This window comes from Ranitomeya variabilis, chromosome 5 (assembly GCF_051348905.1).
Source record: "Ranitomeya variabilis isolate aRanVar5 chromosome 5, aRanVar5.hap1, whole genome shotgun sequence".
Lineage (NCBI taxonomy): Eukaryota > Metazoa > Chordata > Amphibia > Anura > Dendrobatidae > Ranitomeya > Ranitomeya variabilis.
Window position 1 is genome coordinate 130,308,345 of NC_135236.1, and position 13,443 is coordinate 130,321,787.

Below are 13,443 nucleotides of genomic sequence, written 5' to 3' on the forward strand. Positions count from 1 at the left end.
TGAAACGAGTGAGCATTTAAGTAGATTATATTTTTATTATTTTATACAAAGAAAAGTGGAGAGATTACGAGACCTATAAAATGCATTAGTTATTATTATTCATAATCCAGTAGTTACTTTCCACTATGCTAATAGAGGAAGGCTGATGTGATAGCGAGAGGAGGTCAAGATGACACAAATAATGTGCCGAGGGGAAAAGAAATGTCAAGGGCAGAAATCTGCTATTTACAGTATGTTAGTAAGAAAATCCTCTGAGTCTCCCTCGTGATTAGTACAATGTGGATATGGAAAGATCTTTGTTGTGTAAAAGCTTTAAGCAAGATGTGTAGAAATAAGAGGAAAACGAGTTACGGTACCTTAAAGGGTTTGTTCATGTCTGAGAACAGTTTTTTTTTTATTTTACCTAAATACATGTGTCTGGGGACAGAAATCATTTTTGTAATTCAGCTTAGTTAAAATGTAAAATGTTTACACCGTTTTGCTTGTGCGGGCTCTTTGTTTCCTTGCACATTCAACCTTAATGAGGTCTGTAGTCATAAATCAGGTGAGACAAGATCAGAATAAGGGCTCGTGCAGAAAAACATATTTTCAATCTGAATACGATCAGACAAAACATGTGTTAGAGTTGGCAGATTGCGCTAAATAAAATAAAGAATAAAGCACAATTGCAACCCGGGGTCCACCGTGCAGAGATGGAAAACTACTGCTAGTAAACAATGACGGAACACACAGTGAGGGATTGCCTGTATGCACTGGGTTAACGCCACTCAGTGTGAACAGGACGTTGAGTTCCAACCTCTGTTACTCCACAGAGGGGAACAGTACAGAAACAAAAGAGAAACTCTGCTACTGAGCTGTGCCGCTTGCACACAGAAGCGAAAGAGCTGCTCTGCACTGAACTGTGTCACTCGCACACAGAAATGAAAGAGAAGCTCTGCAACTCAGCTGTGTCACTCGCACACAGAAACGAAACTGATGCTCTAAAACTGAGCTGTGCCACTCGCACACAGAAACAAAAGAAAAGCTCTGCAACTGAGCTGTGTCACTCGCACGCAGAAACGGAACAGATGCACTGCAACTGAGCTGTGTCACTCACACACAGAAACAAAAGAGAACTTCTGCAACTGAGCTGTGTCACTCGCACATAGAAACGGATCAGATGCACTGCAACTGAGCTGTGTTACTCACACACAGAAATGGAACAGATGCTCTGAGCTTAATACCCTGACTAGGGTTGTGCTTGTTCTGGAACTCTGCTGTGCTAACTGCACACATTTAGGAACCAGATGCTAAGCCAACGGATAATTACCCCCACTGATGCTAGCTGCCTGCCTAAGTGTACAGTCCCAAGCTAGACAGACACACAATGCTTGCAGAGTGGAAGAGACTCACTCACATAGCCATACATAAAATGATACTTGCACACTGGCGTGTGCCTCTGAGAGCCTTTTAAATATTAGGCTCCACCCCAAATACTCACGCCCAGCCAGCTGTGACATAGCCCACAGGCCAATCCAGAGCTGCCACATCACCGACATGCTCAGTAAGGTGACTTCTGGACTTAGGTTCCAGAGCAGAAGACTGCACCTGCGCCACACTAGTTACTCTAGGTTTGGCTGGAGAGCCAGCAGCAACCAAGCACATACCAGGAGCCTGAGCAAGATGCTGAGAACGATGTCTATCCTGAGCGGCCGGACCTGAATGCGAGACCACAGAGGCAGACAAGGCTTGGGATCTATCCCGTGCAGCGGGAGAATCCTGACGCCTAATAACATGTCAATGAAAATCATGCATGTTGCAAACTTTACCATGGACAGACTCTGTTGAAGAAAATATACAGACTGACGGAAAGGAGAAGATTTAGACATTTTTTTTACATCTTCATCACAACTGAGAAAATCAGGTCAGAGTGTTATCAGAGTGTAACTAGTATAATGGACCCGATTCTCTCGAATGGGAGAAAATAGTCCTGTGACCCGAGCCTCAAGGATAGTAACCTTATTTTTGGTGAATTGCGATATGATAAAACATCGGATCGCACTCAGGTCAATGTTAATCTATGGGGCCATGCATATGTCCGATTTTTTCCTCGGACCAACTCTGTCTGAGGAAAAAATTGCAGCATGCATGATTTGCATCCGTAAATCGAATCGCACTAATGTTAGGATCCCGTGATCATATTTTTTCTCATCTGAGAGAATTGGGCTGATTAAACTAATCACATTCAGTTCAAACTCTGAGCGTGATCTGATTTTCCCAGCAGATGGAATTCCCAGTGGGGTACGATTTTTTTAATGGACCCTCTGACTTGCATGGTCAAGTGCAATCCGATTTACAAATCTAAATCGTGAATGCTGTGATTTTCTCCATGGAAAAATTCTGTCTGAGGAAAAGAAAAATCGGACATGTGCACGACCCTATAGAATATTATTGATCCAAGTGCGATCTGATGTTTTGTCGGTTTGCACCAGGACCAAAAATATGGCGTCTGCACGAGCCCTAAAACAGATTAAAGAGTTATAAACTCTCACATTGGACTGTCAGAATGCTCTCACTGATGGATCCTCATTTAACCCATTCTACAGCCAGCAATAGATAGTACAACATACATTTCAGAAGGCAAACCATGCAAAAGTTTTGATGAAGCCCTAATACAAAAATTATTTTTAGCCAAACATACATGTATGTAAGTAAGAAAAATAGTCTCCCAAGGTGGACAACCCCTTTTAAGATACATGCCGATATAAAAAGGATACGATTAGCTGAAGAACTGTTCCCTAATAAGAGCAAAATTTCACATTTTTCATACTGAAGAACGAACTGAAGATAAGAGCAGCGCCCCAGAGTCCTGGTCGTTGCAGTACTGATGCTATGGGGGGCTATGGTACGTCTGATGGCACTGAAGGGGTTCACCTGACCAGGTATCACAGACACCAATACACTTCACAGTCTGGCCTCCAGGGGGAGCTAAGGGTACTATGTATTAGGCCACTCCTCACAGTCTGGTAAAACTGGGGGTTAGACAGGAAGTTAGAGAGAAGCTGACTGGGAATCGAACAGGCAACATCCTGTGGCAGAGGGTGTTGCGGGGAGAGACTCAGGGGGGTCACTGTCAGGGGTGGGATCCTGACAGAGGCCTAGCGAACAGAGAGAACGTTACGGGACCGCGCCTGCACGAGATAGCGGCGGTGCCCTAAGAAAGGACAAGAAGCGAGGTTTATTGTGCTGAGTGAGAAACGAGATCAACGCAACAAGGAGAAACACCAGTAGGAGTCGTGCTGTAAGACGAGGCAACATCCTACTGAGGCGCGCAGCCGGTGGCCGGAACGCCAAGGAAGTATAGAGCTCCAGGCCTAACTTCAAACCTACGGCAGGACAGTCAGTTATAGGCGGGCTGTCTCACCCAAATCACCTAAGAAGACATAGGGGGCAACAACAGGAGAGGGGCGACACTAGGGTCCAGGAAGAGCTCCGAGCCTACCCGTCATACGGGTGCGTCCTAGCCATATCATCTGGGGGACGAAGAAGAACATCATAATCGAGTTGTGAGGGAACTTCAGAAACAGACACAACAGTTGTGGGGACTATCCCGTAAGCACAGCAGGGGAGGACCACAACACACAAGCGCTAGAAGGTAGGCACAGATTTCCACCTGCAAAGGGAACTCTGGAGGTGCCATCGGACCGGCCGGACTTGCGCAGCCCGGTTAACCGTATTCCGGACTGAGGATCCCGAAGCCTTCAGTAAAGAGGTAAAGAGACTGCAACCTGGTGTCCTCGTTATTTCCTGCGACCTGCACCGCACCATAACATCATCACCACCCACACCTTTCATTGGGCGCCCCTCAGCAGGGTCACGGACCGGGTCTAGCCACCGTGATAACCCCAGAGCAGAGACTCAAAGGCCCGGTACCGGGTACCCCTCGGCCCTGCGGCAGTGGGGGCGCTACAACTTGGCGTCACGAACAGGATCTACTTAAGCCTGAAGAATCAGGTCATGTGTGCCTTGGAACTGTGATTTATTGTGCTTGGAAAGTGACTAAGGCTAGGTTCAGATTGCGTTAGTGCAATCCGTTTAGCGCGAGCGCCAGCGGATTGCGCTAACGCAATGTCTTTTTCAGGGCCGCGTTCAGGGGTCGCGTTAACGTCCCCGCTCTCGCAGATCCCCGATCTGCGAGAGCGGGGAACGGACCTCTGGCGCGCCGCGGACGCTGCAAGCAGCGTCCGAGGCGTGCTACAAAAGACCGGCACATCGCTAGCGCGTGCCGAAAATGACACGCGCTAGCAATGCGCTCTAACATTGCTGGCAATGGGAGCGCTAACGGACGCGGTGCACGGCGTTAATTTCGCCGTGCAACGCTGTCCGTTAGCGCTATCCCATTAACGCAATGGGAACCTAGCCTTAGTGCAAAGACTGTGCATTGCCGCTGCCGCCAAAAATTCCCGCCAAAAACCGCCGCCATTATAGCACTCCGAGGAGCGCAGAAGAAGGAGAAGGGCGTGGAGTGGGCGTACCTGAGCTGGAGAGTGCGAAAGGCAATGGCCGCCCAGTCTGAATATTTCTGTGTCCTGGAGACGTGCCCGTCAGCATGGGAGATCCGCCTCCTGATCCTCTATGGCGGGCGGAGACCGAAGAAACGAAACTATGACTCAGAGGAGGTGGGGCTAGAGACCAGAGAAAGCCTGCGAAAGAGGATGGCCCCACATCGATCCCCGTCACCGGAGGATTATTCCGATATGCCCCTGCTGGAGGATTTGGACCCGGGGGAGCTGTCGATGGGGCATCCTTTGCCTGCGCAGTCCCCAACCTGTGTGCCTCCCTCAGGAGAGTGGAGTGGTGCCAGAGGAGTTACCCCAAGTGGGGGTACTGAGTGCCACGACCCCCAGGGAGGCCGCCTCACCTCTGCACCAGACCCGGCCGCCGCTGCGACCACTGGTGCCCCAGCGTTCCCGCAGCCTGGCCCCAAAGTACCGGGGGGGCCAGACCTGGGGCTCTTCCCTTGGGGAGAATACGGGAACCACCTGGTTGCGGAGTTCCAGCGGAAAGTGGAGCGGGAGGCGCGTGGTGAGTTGCTGGAGGGTTCCCTGCCGAAATGGGGCGTCGTAATCGTCTACCAGCCCCAGAAAGGGAAGGGCTTCGTGCAGGAAATTGGAACAGCCCTGAGGGTCCGCATCACCCGGGACGAAGTGGAGCCCTGCCTGTGTGGAGACGGCGCCAAGTCCCTACTGAAGCCGGGGGATGTGGTGACGTACCGCCGGCGTCTAAAGGGAAGCAGCTGGTGGGCCCGGGATATGCAGCGCTGTACGGCCGTTCTGGCGGTACCCCGAACCGAGGAGGAGGAGCTTGCCGCTGAAGCCGCTGCTGCAGCCTCTGCCGCCGCCAGCATCATCCATCGACCCACGCAGACACTTATCGCAGCGCACGACCTAGTCGTGCAGAAGACCCGAACCCACGGGGTACACCTGGCATCGGGAGTAGACTTGGAGTCCGGCCTGCCTGGGCCGCAGAGGGCCACCTGCCAGGTAAAACCTCGGTGGGGGCAGCCAGGAGCTGAGTATGCAAGAATGCCTCATCACATGTAAATAGTTGACTGTTTGTCTTTTGCTGTTTTGCTGCTATAACCCGATCAGGGTAACTCTTAAAGGGATCCCTTTGTTTACCCGGGATCCCTTCCTCTGCTTTTGCTTTTGTTTCCTGTTTTATCATTGTTGAAAGAACTGCTGGATCATGAACACTGCATGATTACAAACTTATTGTAAATAGTTTGCACCTTCTTAAAGGTGCCCTCTACTGGTTTTACAAAAGAAAGGACTCTGCGAAGAAACTGTTCCTGGAAACAGCACCGGAGTCCTTACTGCATACGGACTTGCAGCTTGAGAAGTTGCACTACCTCATAGAGACTTGGTCCCTTCTTAAAGGGGACGTTCATCGATAGCACTTAGAGAATGATGATACTTTAACAGAAGAAGTACTGATGCTGACATGTAGCAGTTATATGTAGTTAGCTAGTTAATTGTAAGGAATGTTTAATAATGTGTTAGAGAATGAGGACAGGAAGTGAGCCCGTACGGGGTTAGTCGGTGAGTCCTCCTAGGAGCCATACAGAGATGGCTCGGTGATCCTGAACTGAGAGATGGATGATACGTTCTATACTGTGTATAGTAGTAGAAAGGCAGTAGGCCCGGGCATAAAGGGGCGGTCCTGCAAAAGAACGAGAGGCAGTAGGCCTGGGGCAGATAGACAGGCGGTCCTGCAGATGTAAGGATGGAAAATGAAGAAAAGTTGATTAGCCTTATAGTGTTTTATAAGAAGGTCTTTAGTGGATGCAGCTTGTACGTCCTTAAAGGCAACGTTAAATTATTGTTCAAAAATTTGCACTTAGTAGAATACCCGGTTGGGTAAGAAAAGTTATTTATAGTACGTTATTTAAAGTATTTAACCATGTTTGCAACGTTCAAGTGTCCTCACCTCCCATAAAGGGAAGCTCTGTTCAAAATTTGCTTATTGTTATTGCATTTAAAAATTGTATGTCTTTTTGCTGACATGTATTGTTGTTTTCTTCCCAGTCCAGGAGTACTGGATTTAACCGGGGGGGAGTGCAGCGCCCCAGAGTCCTGGTCGTTGCAGTACTGATGCTCCGCCGCTAAGGGGGGCTATGGTACGTCTGATGGCACTGAAGGAGTTCACCTGACCAGGTATCACAGACACCAATACACTTTACAGTCTGGCCTCCAGGGGGAGCTAAGGGTACTATGTATTAGGCCACTCGTCACAATCTGGTAAAACTGGGGGTTGGATAGGAAGTTAGAGAGAAGCTGACTGGGAATCGAACAGGCAACACCCTGTGGCAGAGGGTGTTGCGGGGAGAGACTCAGGGGGGTCCCTGTCAGGGGTGGGATTCTGACAGAGGCCTAGCGAACAGAGAAAACATTACAGGACCGTGCCTGCACGAGATAGCGGCGGTGCCCTAAGAAAGGACAAGAAGCGAGGTTTATTGTGCTGAGTGAGAAACGAGATCAACGCAACAAGGAGAATACCAGTAGGAGTCGTGCTGTAAGATGAGGCAACATCCTACTGAGGCGCGTAACCGGTGGCCGGAACGCCGAGGAAGTATAGAGCTCCAGGCCTAACTTCAAACCTACGGCAGGACAGTCAATTATAGGCGGGCTGTCTCACCCAAATCACCTAAGAAGACATAGGGGGCAACAACAGGAGAGGGGCGACACTAGGGTCCAGGAAGAGCTCCGAGCCTACCCGTCATACGGGTGCGTCCTAGCCATATCATCTGGGGGACGAAGAAGAACATCATAATCGAGTTGTGAGGGAACTTCAGAAACAGACACAACAGTTGTGGGGACTATCCCGTAAGCACAGCAGGGGAGGACCACAACACACAAGCGCTAGAAGGTAGGCACAGATTTCCACCTGCAAAGGGAACTCTGGAGGTGCCATCGGACCGGCCGGACTTGCGCAGCCCGGTTAACCGTATTCTGGACTGAGGATCCCGAAGCCTTCAGTAAAGAGGTAAAGAGACTGCAACCTGGTGTCCTCGTTATTTCCTGCGACCTGCACCGCACCATAACATCATCACCACCCACACCTTTCATTGGGCGCCCCTCAGCAGGGTCACGGACCGGGTCTAGCCACCGTGACAACCCCAGAGCAGAGACTCAGAGGCCCGGTACCGGGTACCCCTCGGCCCTGCGGCAGTGGGGGCGCTACATAAGCATCATACATGACAGGCTGCAGCTTCTTCACAGACAGTAGGTTAATGTACTGTACAGAATGTTACTCACCTGCTGGAAGATTGAGAGCTTGTTAGAAAGCATCTACACCTTTGAGAAAAATATTGTTTTCTGACATTGCTTTTGGTCCTCCTCCAACTAATTACAGATTGTATCCCCTTGTGCATAGTTTCTTGGCATCTTTCCATTGATTTTCATTAAGGATAATGCTCAACCAGATAAACATGTTTTCTTAAAAAACATTTTTTGAAAGAAATAGAACTTGGATGTGTTGAGGGGATAGGAGGCAGGCTTCATTCTGTACTGTTGTGGGTAGCTCAATATAGGAAAAATTCAGTAACCTCTCAGATCTGTGAGCTTGATGAAGATATAAGACTGTGAGTTCTGTGAACGTAGGTGAATCCATGACATAATGTTTTGTCCAAAGTGAATAGTTGTAAGGTTAGATTAAGACAGGTGGAACAAATTTTTCAGGGATCCCATGTTGTTTGACAGGTATCATGTGTGTAGTCTAGTCTACCCAGCTGGTTAGTTCTTCAAACTACAGATTTAGTGGACCTTGTCTATCGACTGTGTTTCGGACAGAGTTGTATCAGACATTTGATGACAACATTACGTAGCCAGGGAGTTCTTAGATGGTTGGAAAAATTAAGTGGGTCTGACTACCGCAATGTCTAATGTCATTTTAGGAGAACATATTTTATGTATAGTGGACTATACATCTTTCCAGGTTTTTAATAACTGATTATTTCACAATAAGTGTGAAAGGAAACCTGTCGCACTTTAGCATCTCCATAGCATATGATAAGCCCAAAATGGTGGAGCAACTCAGGTGTTCTAGACCACCGGGTAAGTCATTTGTAATGCTTTCCTGGCATCTTAATGCTTTTTGAGAAGTCATGAGAGTAAACTCCCTCGGTGAGACTCAATTTCACCTCTGCCTCCCAGGAACAGATGTAAGTTGGCCGGGCTGGCTAAGGTTTCATCCAGAGAGTTGTGTGTATATTTTAGAAAGCCTATGCTTGACTTTTGTCTTTAAGTGGTAGATTTCTTCAAACCAGTTTAATTCCCTATGATTATTGTACAATCTAAGTAAATTTCAGCTAATCTGAAGTGTTCGTAGAAAATTGTGATTGTAAAATGGCACTAGATATTGGATGATAGATAAATCTGGTATAGACTTTCCAACCAGTAACTCAGCTATCATGTGTTGTGCTAATTCCATATCATCTGATAGATTTGGGACACCCCAGGAATCCGGCTGTCACAGTGGTATTGCCTGCCTCCCGGGGAGAGTGATGCCATGCCTGGAAGCGAGAAAGAATCCCCTTAGCAAGTAACACTAGCATACAACACTTTCCTGACTCCAGGCCAGAAAGGGGAGCTCTAAACCCGGTTTCAGGGTAGCTTCCCTATAAGTTCTGGTCTGGAGGAGGAGTTATGGCCAGTCTGGGAGAGACAGTGAAGGGAGAGGAAGCAAAGCAGAGAGAAACTGGGAGTGGAGCTGCGATTGAGCTCACTCCCAGGATTGAGTGCAAGAAACCGGACACCGGAGGGCAGGAGATTGCAGGTCTCCTGGCCACAACTGACACCCGAAGGCACAGCAGCAGATTAGAGCCACGAGAGAGGGACACCTGTAAAAAAGCTTGAGCTGCCTGCCATACGGGTAGTGTTCCACCTGAGGGACAGATTGAGAGAGGGACTTGAGGAAAGCTAATGCATCAAGAACCCAGAATTCAGCGCATAAAGGAAGGCTTCTAATCCCACTTGGCTAGGGGGATTCCGAACCACTTCCAGGCTGCCTGGATTTCAAAGATCACTTGTAACCTGTACCCTGGACTTCAATGGCAATTAAAAGGTAAAGAGACCACAAATCCTGTGTCCTTCAATTATTTCCTGCACCCCAATATCTACAACCCCTCATAGACTGTCCTTGTAGCCCTGGGGCCTCCGCTCCACCTGTGGGGAGCAAAACCACTTAAGCTGCATTACCATCGGATTTATATCCAAAAAAGGTATAACCAGGAATAAAATTAAGTGTGTAAACATAAATTCCCACTAAAAACTAGCTTTATTTAACAATATTTAAAAAATACACCTACCCAGTGAAAAAGGAAGGTTTGATACCAAAATATTAATACACTGATCAACATTAATTTGCCTACAGATTCCCTGCAATAAGCCTAAATAGATCCCTACCTGGCTGTGGAGGTTGGCACCCTAAAGAGCGATCTGGCGCCCCCACTCAGCGTGGTCTATCCCTCACTTCCCTATCACAGCCCTCTCAACAAGGTAGGAAAACAATATATAATAGGGCAGGGATGAAGAGAGCCTTTTGAATAGATACACTCTATAGACAAACTTTGCAGAAATCTTGTATGGCAACATTAATCATAATTCATCTGTAATCATGGCTCATATTAATTCATCTGTAATCATGGCTCATATTCCACCAAGTAATCTACCTTACACAGATATAATATATCCATCAGGTGTGTGCCCTGTTGGGCAATATTAAGCACAATAGGCAATAAGAGTGACCAATTTGCATGGATCAAATATCTCCTACCCACGCCCCACAATAAGGCTAAACATACCTACAGTAAAAAATAAAGTAAAGTAAACATATTGATTTTTAGATATTAAGGAATGAGCTTATCTGAGTCGGATGCACCTCGACGCGTTTCCGCGTAAACACGGTTCATCAGGAGGTATTGTGGATGTTACCGAGGCCGGATGTCATGATGAATAGTGACCTATTCCTTAATATCTAAAAATCAATATGTTTACTTTACTTTATTTTTTAGGTATGTTTATGGAGCGGCCCCCAGACGCAGGACGACAGGGTACTCGAATCCGGGTCTCTCTCGGTTCTGGGGTTGTCACGGTGGCCCGACCCGGTCCGTGGTCCTGCTAAGGGGCGCCCAATAAAAGGTGTAGGTGGTGGTGTAGGTCGCAGTAAATAACGAGGACACAGGGTTGCAGTCTCTTTACCTCTTTACTGAAGGCTTCGGCATCCGCAATCCAGAGCACTGCTAACAGGGCTGGCTGAGACCGGCCGGTCCGAAGGCACATCCAGAGTTTCCATTGCAGGTGGAAATCAGTGACCTTCCTACCAGCTCCTGTGTGTTGTAGTACCTCCCTGCTGAGCACCACGGAATAGTCCTCACAACAGTCGTATATGTTTCTGTTCTTTCTCTCCGTCCCCCAGATGATATGGATAGGACGCACCCGTATGACGGGATAGGCCTGGAGTTATTTTATAGGGACCCTAGAGACGCCCCTCTCCCTCAATTGCCTCCGTTGTCTTCGTTAGGTGTAAAGGTGAGACAGCCAACCTAAAGTTAACTGCCCGGCCGTAGTTCAAAGTAATGCGTAGAGTCTCTTACTTCCTCGGCGTTCCGGCAGCCGGCTACGCGCCTCAGAAGGATGTTGCTGATCCTGAGGCACGACTCCTTCTGGTTCTATCTCCTTTGTGCTGTGATCCCGTTTCTCACTTCTCCACAATATGCCTCGCTTCGTGTCCTTTCTTAGGAGTCTGCCGCTATAAGGCACAGCCACGGCTCCTTAACGATATGTCCTTTTCTAGGCCTCTGTCAGGATCCCACCCCTGACAGGTCCTCTCTCGAGCTCTCCCCAGCTACTTTCTCCCTGACTTCCTATCCAACCTCCAGTTTTTCCCATGTGTGAGGAGTGGCCTAGTAGATAGGATCTTTTGCTCCCCCTGGCGGCCGGAGTGTGAAGTGTAATGTGTGTCTGTGATACCTGCAAGGTGAACTCTTTTAGTGCAATCAGACGTACCATCACTCCCCTTAGTGGCGGAGCGACAGTACTGCAACGACCAGGACTCTGGTGCGCTGCATTTAGCCTTATTATATCTGTGTAAGGTAGATTACTTGGTGGAATATGAGCTATGACTACGGATGGATTATGATTAATGTTGCCATACAAGATTTCTGCAAAGTTTGTCTATCGAGTGTATCTATTCAAAAGGCTCTCTTCATCCCTACCCTATTATATATTGTTTTCCTACCTTGTTGAGAGGGCTGTGATAGGGAAGTGAGGGATAGACCATGCTGAGTGGGGGCGCCAGATCATTTTTTAGGGTGCCAACCTCCACAGCCAGGTAGGGATCTATTTAGGTTTATTGCAGGGAATCTGTAGGCAAATTAATGTTGGTCAGTGTATTAATATTTTGGTATTAAACCTTCTTTTTTCACTGGGTAGGTGTATTTTTTATATACTGTTAAATAAAGCTAGTTTTTAGAGGGCATTACCATCGGACCCATCGTATCCCTTTAAGCAGCGTCGTCCATCTCTGGCCGAATACCACAGGTGGCCTCACGAACATTACAACATTAGACTTTATTTCCACTTGCATTCATCACCTTTAACTGGATGCCCAGGGCCACGGATCGGGTCACTGCCGCCGTGATTTCCCCTTTAAGAACTGTGCCGACCCGGTACCAAGTACCCCACAGTCCTAGTGGGCATTCCAGATTTCTATCTGAAACTTATTAAGGGTGCAGTGAAGCGGGGTTGGGGGAAACTAAAAATGTAATTTAAAGGGAACCTGTCACCCCCAAAATCAAAGGTGAACTAAGCCCACCGGCATCAGGGGCTTATCTACAGCATTCTGTAATGCTGTAGATAAGCCCCCAATGTATCCTGAAAGATGAGAAAAAGAGGTTAGATTATACTCACCCAGGGGCGGTCCTGCTGTGGTCCGGTCCGATGGGTGTCACGGTCCGGTCCAGGGCCTCCCATCTTCTTACGATGACGTCCTCTTCTTGTATTCACGCTGCAGCTCCGGCGCAGGCGTACTTTGTCTGCCCTGTTGAGGGCAGAGCAAAGTACTGCAGGGCTCAGGCGCTGGGAAAGGTCAGAGAGGCCCGGCGCCTGCGCACTGCAGTACTTTGCTCTGCCCTCAACAGGGCAGACAAAGTACACCTGCTCCGGAGCCGCAGCGTAAAGACAAGAAGAGGACGTCATCCCATGAAGATAGGAGGCGCCGGACCGGACCGCAATGCCCATCAGACCGGACCGCCCCCCCAGGTGAGTATAATCTAACCTCTTTTTCTCATCTTTCAGGATATATCGGGGGCTTATCTACAGCTTTACAGAATGCTGTAGATAGCCCCTGATGCCGGTGGGCTTAGCTCACCTTCGATTTTGGGGGGTGACAGGTTCTCTTTAATTCTTTTTTGCCTAAATGAAAATATACATCAAATGGTAATAGGGGGTATATGAAATGGGCTCCAGCACAAGATGTGCTCCATGTATAGTAGGTGCTTGCTGTATTATACTGGTGGCACCTTCCTGTAACTTCACGGATCAGAGCCAGTACCAAATGCTGCAGTGAAACCCATGAGATGCTTCAGTCTGTAGCAACTGCTGCATCTAAGTGTTAAGACAGAAGGAGAAGGTGGCAAGGCCCCTCCATCGCCCTATTGCCCGCCATGCCGCAGCATAATTGCAGTGTGTTGATTGATTGCCATGGCAGCTGTAATCCTATTAAAGGCATCTGTGTTTGTTTTCAGTGCTTAATAGGTGATTAAAAGATTTATAATATACTGTACTGCAATACAGAATTATAGCAGTATATTTTTACTACAAACAAGCGACCACATTTTGAAACTACAGCGGTAATAATCCCAAGATTATGGTGTGCCTGATGTTATGTAGCCGAACCCCTGTA

The 13,443-nt window shown here is 48.1% G+C and overlaps 1 protein-coding gene across 1 annotated transcript in view; it reads left to right on the top strand.

Annotated features, from left to right (window-relative positions):
• IGDCC3 (immunoglobulin superfamily DCC subclass member 3) overlaps window positions 1–13,443 on the top strand; it is a 238,631-nt gene that overhangs the window by 60,453 nt on the left and 164,735 nt on the right. The window lies entirely within an intron of this gene.